Raw genomic sequence first — 17,379 nt, 5'->3', positions numbered from 1 at the left:
ATGTAACTCTTGGTCTCGGGGTTGTGAGTTCAAGCCCCACATTAGGCAAAGAGTTTACTTAAAATATATTTTTAAAAAGAATGTCTAATATTTTTTAAGACTTATTTTCCTTAAGGTACAGAACTTGATGTATGATATACATACCCATTGTGAAATAATCACCACCATCAAGCTAATGAACATATACATTGCATCATATATTTTATTTCTGTGTGTGTGTGTGTGTGTGGTAAGAAAATTCAAGTGTACAACACTGTTGTTAACTGTATTCATATTGCTGTGCATTAGAACTCCAGAATTTGCGGCACCTGGGGGGCTCAGTGGTTGAGCATCTGCCTTTGGCTCAGCGTATGACCCCCAGGGTCCTGGGATCGAGTCTCACATCGGGCTCCCCTCAGGGAGCCTGCTTCTCCCTCTGCCTGTGTCTCTGCCTCTCTCTGTGTCTCTCATGAATAAATAAATAAAATCTTTTTTAAAACTCCAGAATTTATTCATCTTGCAGAACTAAAACTTTGTGCTCCTTGACCAAATCTTCCCATTTCCCCCTCCACCCACTCCCTGGCAACCAGCATTCCACTTTCTGCTTCTGAGAGTTTGAGTATTTTTGATTCCACATATAAGTGAATCACGCAGCATTTGTCTTTCTGTGTCTGGCTTATTTCACTTCGCATGATGTCCTCCAGTTTCACCCATGTTGTCCTGAATGGCAAGATCTCCTTTTTGAAGGCTGAGTAATGTTCCAGTGTCGATACATACCAGTCTCTTCATCCATTCATCTGCTGATGGACATTACTGCTGTTCCATTTTTTGACTATCGGGAATAATGCTACAGTAAACACAGGAGTGCAGACATGCCTTTCAGATACAAATTTAATTTCCTTTAGATATATATACCCAAAAGTGAGATTGCTCAGTCAAATGGCAGTTCTATTTTTAATTTTTTTCTTAAAGATTTTATTTATTTATTCATTCATAGAGATGCAGAGAGAGAGTAGCAGAGACCCAGGCAGAGGGAGAAGCAGGCTCCATGCAGAGAGCCCGACGTGGGACTTGATCCAGGGTCCCCAGGATCACGCCCTGGGCTGCAGGCGGCGCTAAACCGCTGCGCCACCGGGGCTGCCCTATTTTTTATTTTTTTGAGGAAACTCCATACTGATTTCCATAATATCTGTATCAATTTAAAAACTGCATGAGGGCTCCCTTTTCTCCACACCCTTGCTAACATTTACCTTTACTTTTTTGATGACAGACATTCTAACAGGTGTAAGGTGGTATCTCATTGTGGTTTAGATTTGCATTTCCCTGATGATGAGTGTTATCGAGTACCTTCTCATATACTTATAGGTCATTTGTATATCTTCTTTGAAAAAAAATGTCTAGTTAGATCCTTTGTTTTTTAATTGATAAAATAAGTGGCTAAATAGACTTTTTTTTTCAAAGAAGATATACAAATGACCAATAAGTGTATGAGAAAGCTCCATGCCCAGCAGAGTTGATGCAGAGCTCGATCTCACAACCCTGACATCATGACCTGAGCAGAAATCAGGAGTCTGACACTTAACCTACTGAGCACCCAGGTGACCCAGCTGTGGGCTTTCCACAGATGTTCTTTATAGTGTTGAGGTACCTATTTTGCACCCATTTTGGTAAAACTCTTACTCATGAATTGATGTTGAACTTTGTCAAATGCTTTTTCTGCATCTGTTGTGATGATCATATGAGTTTTACTTTCATTTTGTTAATGTGCTGTATCGTGTTGATTCATTTCCATTTGTTGAACCATCCCTTGCATCCCAGGGATAAATCCCATGTGGTCATGGCATATGACCCTTTTAGTATGCTGTTGAGTTTGATTTGCTAGAATTTTGTGGAAGATTTCACATTTATGCTCATCAGGGATATTTACCTATCATTTTCTTTGCTTGGGTTGGCTTTGTTTTGTTTGGGTATTTGGATGATGCTGGGCTCATAAAATGAGTTTGGAAATGTTCCCTCTTTTTCCAGTTTTTGGAAAATTTTTGGAAGGATTGATATTAATTCTTCTTTGAATGTTTGATAGAATTCACATGTGAAGCCCCATCTGATTTAGGCCTAGTCTTTATTGGGAGGTTTTTTATTTTTAATGTCCTTATTTGTTATTGGTCTACTCAGGCTTTCTATTTCTTCTTGATGCAGTTTCAGTAGGTTGCATGTTTCTAGGAATTTATCCATTTCTTTCACGTCATCCAATCTGTGGGCATGTAATTGTTCATAATAATTCTTTATGATCCTTTTTATTTCTGAGACATCCGTTGTAATGTCTCACCTTTCATTTGTGATTTTGAGTCTCCTTTCTTTACTTAGTCTAGTTAAGGGTTTGTCAATTTTGTTTATCTTTTCAAAAAACCAACTCTTAGTTTATGTGGATTTTTTCTATTGTTTTTCAATTCTCTAATTTGTTTCTATCTAATATATATTATTTCCTTCTTTCTGCTAAGTTTGGACTTTGTTTTTCTCTTTCTGATTCATTGAGTTATAAAGTTAAGTTATTCATTTGTAAACTTTCTTTTTTTAAAAGATTTTATTGTATTTATTCATGAGAGACACAGAGATAGAGAAAGGAAGAAATATAGGCAGAGGGAGAAGCAGGCTCCATGCGGGAAGCCCGATGTGGGACTCAATCTTGGGACTCCAGGATCATGTCCTGAGCCAAAGGCAGATGCTCAACCACTGAGTCACCCAGGCGTCCCAACTTTCTATTTTTAAATGTAGGTGCTTATCCCTATATATGTCCCTCTTTGTACTGCCTGTGCTGCAACTCGTAAATTTTGATATGTTGTACTTTCATTTTCATCTCAAGACATCTTTTAAATTACTTTTGATTCTCTCTGATTTTATCCAATTTATAATTGATCCAATTATAAATATATACACACCCAACATCAAAGCATCTAAATGTATAAAGCAAACATTGACAGATCTGAAAGGAAGTTGACAGTAATATAGTAAGAATTCCCTTCAGTCAGTAGAGCATGTGACTCTTGATCGTGGATTCATTTCCCTCCCAAACTTTGAAAAAAATTCATCCATTATTTCTTTAAATAACTTTTTTCTCCTTTCTCCATCTCTCTTCAACTGCTGGGACTGCCATAAAAAAATATGTCTATTCATTTGATGATGTCTCATAAATCTTTTCTCCTCTCATTATTTTTTCTTTATCCTCCTCTTATTGGATAACTTCAAATGATCTGTCTTTGGAGCATCTGGGTGGCTCAGTGGTTGAGCATGGCTCAGGGCACCCCAGGGTCCTGGGATCGAGTTCCATGTTGGGCTCTTTACAGGGAGCCTGCTTCTCCCTCTGCCTGTGTCTCTGCCTCTCTCTCTCTCTCTCTCTCTCTATCTCTGTCTCTCATGAATAAATAAATAAAATCTTAAAAAAAAACCTCAAATGATCTGTCTCTGAATTTGTAGATTCTTTCTTCTCCTTGACCAAGTCTGTTATTGAAGTTTTGTATTGCATTTTTCATTTTATTCACTATATTCTTCATATCCAGAATTCCCATTTGGTTCTATTTTACATTTTCTATCTCTTTTTCGAACTACTCATTTTGTTCATGTATGGTTTTTCTGATCTTTTTGAGTAGTCTGTATTTTCCTGTGGCTTGCTTAACTTCTTTACAACAATTGCTCTGGAATATTTGTGGATATCCATTTCTTTGGGGTTGGTTACTAGAACTGTATTGTGTTCCTTTTGGTTTTTATTTCCTTGATTTTTCATGTTCTTTGTAGCCTTGCATCGATGTCTGACATTTGAGGGAACAGTCACATCTTCTAGATTTTCTGGACTAATTTCAGTGGGGAAAAACTTCTTTACCTTTGCATGGGTGTGGGGATGCCAGCTAGGTAGGGTGTGGCAGCTTGCTTCAGGGGGCACAGTGGCAGAGACTCTGAGATGCTGTGTCAGCGGAAGTCGACATCAGCACAGAGTGTGGGGGCCTCAGTGGCGAAGGCTGTAAGTGTCCACAGCAATGGTATGCATTGGCTTTAGAGATCCTCCAGCTCCACTTTTCCCCTACAGGAGGTTGTGACCAAGGATATTCTTGATTCTGAGAGGTGCTGGGCTGGGGCAATGGGGTGACAGAGGTAAAATGCCTTCTACATGTTTCTATGTGGCCATCCTTAGTTTTTGTGCTCCATTGAGTTGCTGCTGCTTCTTAATTGTACTCCAGAACTCTCCTGGAGCTTTAGTCATTGGTGGATAGTTCTTAAATCCCTGTTTTTGTGGGGTGGCCAGGGTTGGGACCTCCTAATCTGCCATCTTGCCCATGTCACTTCCCATTAAAGTTTGAGAAGTACTAATATAGGGCTTCCCATTACCTCTGTCTGATCACTTTGCACATTCCTAAGCTTTCTAGCTAGTGGCAGCTAAGGGTATAGGCAGATTACAACTTCAACCAGAATCAATGGAATATAGTCACACATTCATTCTACAAATATCTTTTCAGCTGTGGGAATATTGTCTATGGTTGTGCATACCATGTACCGCAAAGACTGTCACATCTAAGAAATGCCATTCACGTTGTACATTTATATTTTTATTGCTACAATTTTCTAGCAGATGGCAGTACAGTGTCTTGTTCTAACAAAAGCAATATGTATAACAAAGTTCAGCCAGATGGAAGTAAAGTACCTTGAGGAAGGGGTACCATTTTCTATTCAAGTGTGCCCTGTGGGCTAGATGTCCTTTAAGTGAGAGCAAGGACCTGAGGACACAGCAGCAAATCAGAGATGCCAACTTATTAAATAAATACTTGTCATTGAATATATTTTTTTGAATATAATTTTTGTTAGTTTTTGTGCTAAGTTATGCTGCAGTAGGTTTTTAAAATTTAATGTACATGGCATATTCCCATTGCGTAGGTCGTTGCCTATGACTTTACTGTTTAATTTTATTACATCTGGTCTTTTTCCCTTCATCTTGGAGCATAATCCCTAATTACAGTACTATTCTATGGGGAAAATTCTAGCTACTTCCAAGTTTTATACTTTATGGCATCATTGACAAGTATTCTTTGTAGCAAGGTGAAAGGAAAGCTCTCTATACTTTTCTGAATAATTCAAAATTCCTATCAGCAAGTGCCTTGGATATGGACAATATAAGCTCAGTCAGTATTTGTTTTTGTATTTTCAAGTTTTGAAATACATCTCTTTTGAAGCTCTTGGACCCTAATGGAATTCTCCAACACAGTTGCAAGTTGTGGTGCAGAGTAGCAAAGATTTATGAGTAGGGATGCAACATAATTTATGAGAGCTAAAAATAGGAAGCATTTTAGATTTCAAACAAAAGGTGAACAAGCAAATAAATCACTATATATTCAAGCAACTAAATATTACACAGGTATTAAAACCATGAATCTAAAAAGTAATATCATAAGCAATATGCTCACTTAAAATGTTAAGTAAAAAAGTTTATAAAGTAGAAAAAAATCATATACAGTGCAGTCTGAATGTCCCCTCACTCCTTGTTATTTTGAGCTGTGAACTAGTATCATAGACATGACCCAGAGCTAATTAGAAAATCAGACTTGTGGATTCCACTTCAAAGCCATCGAGTCAGAATCTTCAAGTGATTCTTAGGCATTTCAGAGTCTTAGAATCATGGTCCAGGTCTTATTAACTTGGGGAACAACATCAGGCCATCTAAAATAGGTACAAAGTTCACTAGGTCATTGGCATCCACCCACCTAACACAAGACCATAGCCCTCCTCTGAACACAAACCCGGTGTCTCCACAGGGGTATCCACAAGTGTAGACTCAGGCACTGGGGTGGTAGCTTTACTTCTAACTCAGCATCCGCCCAAAATGGTCTTTGATAATGATTATTTTAAAATTATGTCAAAGAAAGTGGGGAGGAATGTATCTTCTTACCTTCGCAATTTCTCGTTGAATAGGCTTTTAGTGTAATTTCTGCCTGTTTGTTTTCCTTTGTGCATCTTCCTATCCTTCACATGCCTCCTCTCTTACCTAAGAATCCTGAGAAGAGGGAAGGAGGAGACCCAGCATTCCAAAGTTAGGAGAAATGATTGCGCCCTCGTGTGTAATGATGGATACCACCCCAGAAAGCCACACGCATGCTCTCTTACCTCCTCACCATGGGATGTGGACATCACTATCCCAGTGACCATCTTGCTACACGTCCAACCTTGCTGATGTGGCTCACCCCGTGGTCCACTGACCACTACCCTTATGGTTAGACCAGTCTACCCTGGATCTTGGCTATGACTCTCACTATTGTAGATTGCTCTGTGGGGCTCTCCTAGGTCACTATCCATATCGTGGTTCTTTTTTTTTTTTTTTCTATTTTTTAAAAGATTTTTAATTATTTATTTGAGGGAGTGTGAGTTGAGGTGGGGAGCAGAGGGATAAGGGTAAGCTGACTCCCCGCTGAGCACAGAGCCAGACAGGGGGCTCGATCCCATGACCCTGAGATCATGACCTGAGCAGAAATCAAGCATTTCTGAGCCACCCAGGTGCCCCCTACATTGTGGTTCTTAAGTGCCTCCGCCCACCTAATTGCTGGTGTCCTTAGGTAGTCCAGTGCAAAGCTCTGGCCACTACTAGAAGAACCTTTGGACATTTCTGTCCTCCAGGCTGGCATCACCTGTCGTATCCACATTACAGACACCACATGTCTGCCTAGAAGGGCAGCTGGGAGAGGACTTAAGCAGACATTGGACAAAGGCAGAAGGGTGTGGGAGCAGAGATCCCTCCCCTGAGAGTTTCACAGGAAATGGCCCATCCTGGTTACATGCAAGCTTAGAGTGTATAGTAGAATAGAAAAGCAGAGTAATGGAAGTCAGAAAACCTAGTGTCTTGTCCTAGTTCCCTGTATGATCTTGGGAAAGTTACTCTCAGACTTTTTCAATTTCACCTTTCATAAAATGAGGGTAAAAATATTTGTAGATTTGAATCTCCAAGTTCTGATTAAGTTCAATGAGTTAGTATTTGGAAAGAGCTTTGAAACATGTAAGATGTAGAACTATATAAATAATATCCAGCATCATGGCAAGAGAAAAGGTGATCTGTGCCCAAAATTGGCCTCAGCAAGTGTCACACTTGGCCATCTGGTAGGATTTAGGAGTAATTATCGTGTATTACAAGGTCAGGAGAGAACCTGAAAACAAACACCACGTTAGAAAACAGTACACAGCTGCTGCCTTATAGGAGAAATGAATGGCATCCAGAGAGAATAAAATGTTCAATACAGGGGAAAAGGCATCCTGTCCTAAAAACATACCGGTAACAGAATATCTACATTTTATTTTCTCAAACATCTAGGCGTTTGTTCAGATCCTGAATACATGAGGTTTTCGCATTTCATAACGTACCCTTTAGTCTACATAGATTTGTGGCAAAATAAGCACCATGCTTATAATATAATGGCTTTGTCAAGTTGGTTAAATTAGCCGAAGGCCTTGTTCAGCTCATCGTTAAAATTCATTTCCCAACATTCTTTAGCTTTATTGACTCTTTCATCGGTTCCTCCTCAGTTCTGTCATCATTTCTTTCCTTGGATCTCTTTCAATTTCCTATCTACAGTGTTCCAAAATAATTATTATAAAAGTTGGAGAGAGTTGATGAACCTTTTTTATTGGAGAGAGATGAACCTTCCAGACTCCTTCCCAGCTCATCATCGCAAGCCCCCAGAGTACAGAGTGGAAGTTTATAACTTGCGGGAGCCTTGGTGCTTAAGCATGCAGAGCAGATGTCTCATTTCACACGTTTTCCCCATTTATTATACATGCTATCTCTGCCTGTGGGAGCGGAGCGCTGCTTTGGGGGGTGGGCCTTCCCTCGGCCCGGCAGGCCGATGCGCGCAAGTGGGCTGTTGAGTCGGCTTCTCTTTACCCCGGGAGAGGAGGTTTTCGATTGCTGTTTTCATACAAGCCCATCAGAGGGAAGGAGTCACACTTCCACACTCCTGCCTCCGCTTTCCCTACCTGGAGTGCGTAGACGTGGACGCACCCGTCTTGCCAGGCACAGCTTAATTCCCGAAGCCTATGAGGCTGATACCGCCACTGGGAGCGATGGGGCCCTCTGTCTCCAAAGGGCTGAGGGGATCTGTCGGTGTTACCGCTTTTTGATGCCACGGTTAGCAGCGCGGGAGAGAGAAAGGCGCTTCTGGCCGGGGCAGTGGCTGCCTTCGTGTCTCCCCTCGTAGCGTGCGCTCCGGCCGGCACACGCCGTTCTCGCCCTGCGACGTCTCACAGCGCCTAGGACGGTGCCTTGCACACGACTCGTGTTTCGGAAGGACTGCTTTGGGGCACCTGGTTGGCTCCGTCGGTCAAGGCTCTGCCTTGGGCTCAGGTCACGATCTCAGAGTCCTGGGATCGAGCCCCACGTCGTAAATAAAATAAAATTTTTATAAAAGGGTTGCTTAGTCAATTATATAAAATAGCCTTTCCCCTTCGGGAACCTAACTTTGCTCTGGCATTAGGGCTAAAAGAGATGGGGGAGAAGGAATAAGGACACAGAAGCCAATCCGGAAAGCTACTGGGACGAGGAGAAAGGTTGGCCTTATCAGAAGAGCACAAAGATCTTCAGGTCTGAAGGTCTGGTTGGTCTTCTGGGCTAGGCGTTCACCTGCCTCTGCTCTTACTCCTTCTTCCCTACGAGGGTTCTCCAAACAACCCCGTACAGGGAGTCTAGGTTCACATGCTTAACAGTGTCCAACCCAGTGAATCTCAGACACAACCAGTGGGAGGGTCAACTGGCACAACCCTGAACGAAAGCAACCTGGCAGCAGATTGCAAGAGTCCTAAAGATACTCATGCCCATCGTAGCAGTAATTCCACTTCTGAAACTCTGTTCTATTGAAAAAAATCCTAAATCTGGATGAAGATGTGTGCCCCTGAAGTGCTCGGTAGTTTTATTTGTGCGGAAACAGGAACAATCCGAGAGGCCTGCAGCAAGGAAAGAGGTGGATAATAACCCAGCCCCTGGCTGGGATGTTTATTAAAAATTATTTTGAGTTATAGGCATTTCGGCCTATTTTTAATAAGTAGCATGCAGTAAAATTGACTTTTGGTGTATGTAGGTTTTTTTGTTTTGTTTTGTTTTTTAAGATGTTGCTTATGTCTCTGAGAGAGAGGCTGAGCATGGGCACAGGGAGGGCCAGTGGCAGCCCAGTGCCCCCCAGGGCATCACAGTGACCCCTGGAGGGAATGCTCACAACACTCAGTGAGGCAGATACTCTTGCTCTGGTTTTGCAGAGGGATGGACCAGGCACAGAGAAGTTCCATCATTACCATGGTGACACAGTAAGCGTCACTGTCTAGTTATCAGCAACGATAAGATGTCTCGGATGCAGGAGAGGGGCTGACAGGTAGGTGCTGCCTTTGGAAACCTTTATTTTCAGTGGCTGGTGCCCTATGTTAACCCATTAAACAAATATTTTACTAAGTACCTTCAGTGTGGGTAATGGTCTAGTCACCGGGGAAACAGGGGTGAGCACACATAACCCCTGCATTCACAAGACATGTGTTTCTTAAAATCAAGTTCCTGGCAACATGTACCAAGAGACCTTAAGGGGCACCCGGGTGGCTCTGGGGTGGAGCATCTGCCTTCAGCCTAGGGCGTGACCCCAGGGTCCGGGATCAAGTCCCCCACAGGGCTCCCTGAAGGGAGCCTGCTTCTTCCTCTGCCTGGGTCCCTGCCTCTCTCTGGGTCTCTCCTGAATAGATAAATAAAATCTAAAACAAAAAAAAAAAAAAAAAAAAGAGAGAGAGAGAGAGAGACCTTAATACGTTTCCTCTTCTATCCAAAAGAAGAGCATTCCTATTAAAGCTTTTGTGGTAAATCCTCTTCATGGTAGCAAAAAAACATGTACCTAGTGTTGATGTTTTCTTATTTTGTTTTATTTTATTTTTAATTTATTTTTTGGAGAGGGAGAGGAAGAGGCGTGGGAGGAACACTGGGAGAGGGAGAGAGAGAATCCTAAGCAGACTCCACACCCAGCGCAGAGCCCAACGCGGGGCTCGATCCCACGACTCTGAGCTGCAATCAGGAGTCGGACACTTCACTGACTGAGCCACCTGGGCGCTCCTGTCAGTGATTTTTTTTTTTAAGTGAAGTGGCATAAAGCAAACCTGTATGTGTGAACTGTAACCAAGAATCTCATTTCTAAATGTGAAAATAATCTAAAATAGGTACAAATACTTATACGGAGAGCTGTTTATCAGAGCGTGGTTCATAATGGGGACAAATGGAAACAGCTGGTGTAGCCCATAGTCGGGAAATCGTTGGGTAGATTGTGGCACAACCACACGCTGGATATAATAGTCCTTCATGACAGGTCTCAAAACGTCTCTATTTTATGAACAAATATAATGTTAAATGAGCAAAGCAAACTGGAAAACAGCCTGTTTAGTACGCTCTTACCTGTGTGAAAGAATATGTATGGGATGTGATCTAGGTAAATTAGCATAGACCATAGGAAATGAACACGTTTGTAGGTGGAAAGGATGAAATAGCAGTTTCACAAAGGAAAAAACATCTGGCAGCAAATAAGCCAAAATATTACCAGTGACGATTTCCTGGTGGTGGGATCGTCAGCAATGTTCATGCCGTTCCTTAGGATTCTCAGCACTTTTCCATTTTCACAGTATACACAGATGACTTTTCCAATAAAAACATGGTTGTAGAAAGAAAAGAGAACAAATGTTTCCCTTTTGGCCAATTGGCTGACTCGTAATGCCAGTTGCACTCTGGTTCCCCACCTGGAACCCCTTGTGTCTTATTAATTCCGTCTTATTCACGGGGTGTGGACTGGGATAGAGACTGGGCCCAACACCATAATTCAGGGTCGCAGGAGGAAGCAGGGATCTGATGCGGGTAAAACACATGCCGACTCTCTGAGCCTCATGGGAAACGACTGTTTTATGCTCGCTGCCTGGGAGGCAGGCTCCTAGGCCCTGACTCCTGGCATCTCCAAGAAAGACACTTGAATTTCTTGCTTATGACCTAGAGACCTCCCAACCAAGCATTAAAAAAAAAAAAAAATATATATATATATATATATATATATATATATATGGGCACTGGGGGGCTCAGTCCATGAAGCGTCTGCCTTCAGCGCAGGTCATGATCTCAGGGTCCTGGGATCGAGTCCCGCGCCAGGCTCCCTGCTCAGCGGGGCGTCTGCGTCTCTGTCTGCCCCAGCTCGTGCTCTCTCTCTCAGATAAATGAATAAAGTCTTTTTTTTTTTTTCAAGTCTGTATTTAGAACCAAAAGGAAGGTGTGTCATAAAGTTCCAGCTCTTGAGGACAACAAGGACAAGTTGTATACGGTGGAGAGGGTGTTGTTTGGAGGAGACTAGCTGGTCACTTACCCGTCCTCATCGGTTGGCGCCGCTAACCACGCACATCCGTTCATGTAACCGAACACTGGGAGATAAAAGGTTTAGGTACAAGAGGCCATCCTTTCAAAATACATCACAACTTCTCCTTTTATAGCGTGTTAGCTGTGCGCATACATCCCGTGCGCACCCTCCGGAGCGTGCCCGGACGAGGACGAGGACGAGGTATGGCCCAGCGAACGGCCGGCGGGCGTCCCACAGCTCTGCTGCCAGAGACGACGCACCTGCAGGTACAGGCGAAATTCTCCCTTGTGAGAAGCGAGACAAAAGCGAAGGACGGGGCGCTGTGAGGAAGACGCAGGCCGGGGAGCGGGGACCCTGCGCCAGCTGGGGGCCTCTCTGAGGAAGGGGCCTTGCCGTGGGGAGGGAGATGCAGGGGGGCCCTGCCCCAGTGGCGAGGGGCTAGAGGTGCTGAGGGGGCGAGGCGGCCTAGACTGTTCTCTAGCAAGGCCGACCGTCCTCAGCGGTGTCGGCAGGTGAGGCTGGCCGCGACCCAGGAGGGTACCGGCCATGCTAAGGTCGTATCCAAAGTAGAAGGGGACTCCGCTGGCGAGCTGGAAGCCGACCGAATGGTATGACTTCACTGGCATAGTTAAAACGTCATTCCAGCAAAGTGTTCTACTGGATTCTATCGGGTTCCACGGCTCTACTGCGTAAAATTCTGGGGTTTGCTTTAAAGATACTCCAGATACAGGGGCGCCTGGGGGGCAGTCGGTTTAGCTTCCAACTTTTTTTTTTTTAAAAGATGTTACTTATTTATCCATGAGAGACACAGAGAGAGTTAGAGACACAGGCAGAGGGAGAAGCAGGCTCCCTGCGGGGAGACTGATGCGGAACTCGATCCCGGGACCCAGGGGTCATGGCCCGAGCCAGAGGCAGGCGCTCCACCGCTGAGCCCCCCGGGTGCCCCGAGTTTCTAACTCTTGATTTTGGCTCAGGTCATGATCTCAGGGACAGGAGATTGAGCCGACTCGGGCTCTGCACTCAGTGTGGAGTCAGCTTGGAGTCTCTCCCTCCCTCCCCCTCCGCCCCCACCCTGCTTGCTCTCTGTCTCTCAATCACATACATACATACATATTTAAAAAATACTCCAGATATAAAAAAGAAAGAAAAAAAGATGAGGGTATGGGGGAGAAAGACAAAATAAAATTGTTACGAAAGTGCAAATTGTTGCGTCTGGGTGGTGGGCCCGGGGCGGGGGAGTGTATCACACACTTCTCTGTACTGGGGGCGGGTTTGAGAATTTTTCTGATTAAAAGCGTCCTTTCCAAAAGAGAAAAAGCAGGTGCGTTGGCTCTGACGCCCAGCTCCGCATCCGCCCCGCCCTGGGGGCTGTGGGACCCCGGGTGCTCCTTCCCCGGGAGCCTTGCTGTCCCCACACTGGTGACACGCAGGCTGAGTGCAGTGGTGGCCGGGCCTGGTTCCCAGGCGGCACCTGCCAAAAGCTTCGTTTCCGTAGGTCTCACTCGGCCGCATTCTGTTGCCTTCCAAACACTCGCCCCGCGTGTGTGGACGTCTGGCGGGAGACTGGGACGGTCGCCTGCGAGGGCAGCCAAGAGCTGGGCGGGGCCAGGGCCAGGGTCGCAGCTTGGCTGCTTGGAGCCTGGGCAGACCAGCGCCTGGCGGGAGGGCGTCTCGGGACCCCCCGCCCCCACCTGGCCTGTGCCCTGGCTCCAGGTCCCCGGGGAAGGGAGGCAGCCTGCTCTTGTGGGCTTTTCCACGGGGCCTGACAATGACACTGACACAGGCAGCCCCACGGGACCGAAGCGCACCCATTTAGGCAATGGGGACGTTGTGGGGCCCTCCTAAGGAAGTGAAGCCCCCGGGCAGCAGTTCCAGCCGAACCCTTCCATGCTGAAGCTGGCGAAGGGAGGAAGTTGTGACACTGGGACCAGGACGGAGCTGGGCTGGGGGAGTTCGTAGTGGGGAAGTGGCAGGAGGTCGGGGTTCGCTCGCAGGGCTTGTTGGTGTGGATTTCTCTAGACCCCGACTTGCCATCCCTGGTGACAAAAGCCTTCCTTTTCTCCTGGTACAGGGAGGACATCTTCCATTTGGGAGTTTTATCCCTTGCGTTGTGGGAAGGGAAGGAGGGGAAGCCAGAGCCTTCTTGCACCTGCCGTTTCTCAAGAGCCTTTAGCTCAAAATCATCCTTATATCGAAGCGGCATATTCTGGGGTGACCCATTTTGCCATCCTCTGCACCCATGAAATAAAATCTATGAGATGCCAAAAAGCCCCAGTGATACTGAAATACAGGTAGGAGAATATTAAAAACGGGTTTTAACATAGTAATATGTATTTATAGTCATGTGCTGGGTAACAAGACCCGGCAGGCTAATAACGACTGTAACATCGAGATAGGGGCAAGCAGGTGCACTATTTCAGGATATCGGCAACAGCTGTGACCAGGAAATATCGGTGCTTTCTTCAGAATCTAAGCTGGAGACTGGCATTGAGGGGTTTGCTAGGATGGGTGCCCGGGCTGGGGGAGAGAGGGGAAGAGGAAGGAAAGAAGAGGAAAAGGAAGGGAAGTTCAAAGCTGTCTTGAATCAGAGGAGCGAGGCCTCGGCCTAGATACAGAGATTTCCCGTAGTTCCCCCCCCCCCCCCCCACAGGTCCGGCCTCCCCCGTTAGGAGCATCCCCCACCAGGTGGTCACCAGGGGACTCCGCTGGCGAGCTGGAAGCCTTTTGTTAGAAACGCAGAACTGACTCGGACGCATCCTCACCGCCCAGAGCTCACCCTTGGCAACGAACACCCAATAGACTCGGGCAAGTGTACACTGACAGGTGCGACCATTAGGATATCGTGCAGAAGAGCCTCACGTCCCCCCAGATCTTGCTCCACTCATTCATCTCTCCCGCCAACCACCGGTCTTCTCACTGTCTCCGGTTTTGCCTTCTCCAGAGGTCACACGGTTGGAATCCTGTGCTCCGTGTCCTCTTCAGATTGGTTCCTTTCACTCAGTGGTAGCAGTTAAGGTCCCTCCTTGTCTTCTCAGGGCTTGGTGGCTCATTTCTTTCGAGCCATCCTATATCTTTGTGATGATTTTTTTTCTTGTTTAAGTAGATGTTGGCTGCTTCCAAGGTGAAATACCCTGTTGAAGACAAAGAGATATTTAAAAAAAAAAAAGATTTTATTTATTTATTTGAGAGAGTGAGAAAGCGAGCATGATTGGCGGGGGGGGGGCCGGTGGGGATCAGGGCAGAGGGAGAGCGAGGAGCAGACTCTCTGCTGAGCAGGGAGCCCAACGTGGGACTCGATCCCAGAACCCTGAGGTTATGACCTGAGCCAAAGGAAGGTGCTTAACTGACTGAGCCACCAGGAGCCCCCAAAGAGATACGTATAGTAGCCCCTCCCTTCTCAAATTCTTGAAACCTGCGGGAGTTTGGCCTGTGGAGCATCTGGCGACAAATGGGGAGTTGGGACGTGTTCAGGACTTGGTGCCAAGAGTGTCACTGGGGCTCGGAGATGTCCGTGAAAGCCTTGACTTTGCCTTTGTCCTTGCTGCGCTCTAGAACTGCCTTCAGAAACAGCTTCCACGTTTTGATGACGGCCGTGCTGTAAAACGGGAAGAAGGCCCATTATCATCTTTTCTTTAAACTGACAGAGCAAGGCAGGCAATGGTGAAAAGCTATTCATCTGGATAACAATCTAGATTTTTAAAATCCAAAGGCAGTTAATAATGCGACCTAGGTACTTTGCCATTATGATGACATATCGTATGTAAAATATTAAGCGCGTCTAATGTTTCATTCATTTCCATCATATCAGTCTGTCAAGATATAATAAATCTACAAAGCAGTCTACCAATAGCTCCGCCCCAAAACATTCCCTATTGAACAACTCTTAGCTTTTCTAGGACTCATGAAACTTGAAAATTGCCCCTAAATTAGCATAGCTATATTCACACAGTATTTCCAGCCCCAACAAAGAAATGCCACTGGAACAGTCGCCGAGTACTTTTTTATGAAAAACTGATGTGAGTGACAGATATTTAAGCATGTAATTTGTTTCATTTTATTCGTAAAAACTCCCGGGACTGAACACTGAACTTTCAGAAAGTTATTTATTTTGCCTTCTGGCAGGCGAGAACTGATGTAAAAACAACCAACCAAGAGCACTGTGCGCTGGCCTATTAGGTTCAGCCGTGCAGCAGGAGGGGACATAAAAGATCTTTTCTCCCGCATCCCCTCTCTCCCTGGAGACTGAGGGCACATACTTGGATTTTGTCTTATCATTTGGTCCTGATGCAACCTTACGATGGGGACAGATTCCTTACGGGAAAATTGCACGCCCCGCCCCATTCTCCCCCGACGCCGCACTTGGAGAAGAGATCTTATAAATAAATAGCGGAGTCACCTGCTGCCAATGGGAAGGACGATCCCCCAGGGCCTACGGATAGCGGGCGGGCTACACACGGACGCCCGGGCCCTTCAGAGCGGGTCAGCCTCGGACTCTGTCCTGGGCACAGAAGGTCCACCGAGCAATGCGTATGTCCCTGGAGGGACACACAGTCACGTGTGGAAAAAGAGATTAGTAGGGAAACAAAGGGTTAAAACCTGCAGTGGAGGGTGTGGGGCCAGAGGAATGGGGAGCTGACGGGATGTAGGGCAAGGATGGGGTGTCCAACTGCCCCGATTGTCATCTCCCGGGGGCCAGTCCCGTGAAGGAAACAGCAATCCCCCCCCTCCTGGGGGCAGCCACGCTGTGTTTGCTCTGGAGGCAGCTTTTTCCAGAGTTGGGGGTGGGGAGGGCTCGGGGACCAGGGGTGCCAGGGACACTTGCCAGGTGCCTCTGCCCCAGCTTAATTAGAGGTCTGCAGGAATGCCAGGCGCTTTCCCTTGGTGCTACTGGAACGAACTGGGAACATCCGTGACATTTTCCGTCGCCTGTACGCGATACTGTGTACTCACTTCTTCACTGTGAAATGGGAATACTGACTGCAGCTGCCTCATAGGGTTATGTGACGTTAAGGTACGGGCGCCTGGGGGGCTCGGAGGTTGAGTGCCTGCCTTCGGCTCAGGGCGTGACCTGGGGTCCGGGGATCAAGTCCCACGTCGGGCTCCCTACTCAGCGGGGCGTCTGCTGCTCCCTCTGCATCTCCCCCTGCGTTCTCTCTCTCTCTCTCTCTCTCTCTCTCTCTCAAATAAATACATAGAATCTTAAAAAGGTCAGATTGTGTCACACCGAGTAACCTCGGTTGTTTTGTGGAACTTCAGCCTCCTTGCAGGCGGCAACACATCCCGGGCGCGTTCTCTAGAGCTGCGGTGCCAGGGCTTTGAAGCCACCCTGCTAGGACGTGTTGGTGGCTGTTGTCGGGGGCCCAGGCTGGCCTCGCATTTGGGGCCGCTCTTCTGTTAAGTGCTTTCTCTCCCTGGACCTTTGTGGCCTCCCCTGTAAGTCGAGGGAAGGTCTCTTTCAGACTCTACTTCCTTGGTGGAGCGCAACAAGCCAGACACGGAGGCGACACACACAGTGTGTGATTCCAGGAGGGGAGGCCTCGTCCAGGCCCTCCCAGTGCCTCGCACATCCTCTCTGACACAGAACACAGATTTCTTCAAGAACTGAATTACTTCTCAGCTCGTGGCTTCTGCTCTCCTGCAGGCCAGGCCCCCAGAGGCCAAACATTTGGGTGGTTGTCTCCCCGGTGTATGTGGCCGGAGCTTGCTTCTGGCCGCATGATGGCCAGCGCCGGGCCTTGGGATCCCTTATTAATTTTTAAGTGATCCTTTCTGGCACCTTTGCGCCTGGAGCCTCTGTCTCCGCTAGTGGATGGCGTGGCATCCTCCGGGAGGAATGAGTGCATCTGAGGTTGTCCGCATCCAGCGGCTGGCCGGGTAGGGCAGGCTCTCCGGGCCGGGCTCCGACTGCAGGCCTTACAAGACAGTGGTCCCAGGCTCCCGGGGCTGCGCTAACGGGAACACGGGCCACCAGGTGGGCTCAACAGCAGACACTCCTGGCTCCTGGAGACACCAGCTGTGC

The 17,379-nt window shown here is 46.6% G+C and overlaps 2 long non-coding RNA genes across 3 annotated transcripts in view; one reads left to right on the top strand and one right to left on the bottom strand.

Moving 5' to 3' along the window:
* The window catches only part of LOC111092559, a 23,407-nt gene extending 8,836 nt beyond the window's left edge, over window positions 1-14,571 (top strand). Inside the window, exons 4-7 of one of the 2 annotated variants that reach the window (XR_005379544.1) lie at window positions 9,253-9,365; window positions 11,494-11,626; window positions 13,432-13,651; window positions 14,011-14,571. This is a non-coding gene — a long non-coding RNA (uncharacterized LOC111092559). Of the gene's footprint in view, window positions 1-9,252; window positions 9,366-11,493; window positions 11,648-13,431; window positions 13,652-14,010 lie in introns of both variants that reach the window. The other variant, XR_005379543.1, reaches the window with a different exon arrangement.
* LOC119866254 lies at window positions 14,006-17,379 on the bottom strand. The gene is made up of 3 exons (XR_005379556.1): window positions 15,757-17,379; window positions 14,773-14,955; window positions 14,006-14,491 (listed from the first exon to the last, which is right to left on the bottom strand). It is a non-coding gene; the product is annotated as an uncharacterized LOC119866254 (long non-coding RNA).

Source organism: Canis lupus, chromosome 26 (genome assembly GCF_011100685.1).
Source record: "Canis lupus familiaris isolate Mischka breed German Shepherd chromosome 26, alternate assembly UU_Cfam_GSD_1.0, whole genome shotgun sequence".
Classification (NCBI taxonomy): domain Eukaryota; kingdom Metazoa; phylum Chordata; class Mammalia; order Carnivora; family Canidae; genus Canis; species Canis lupus.
The sequence above is the reverse complement of the archived record's forward strand: the minus strand, read 5'-3'. Positions and strand labels throughout refer to the sequence as shown.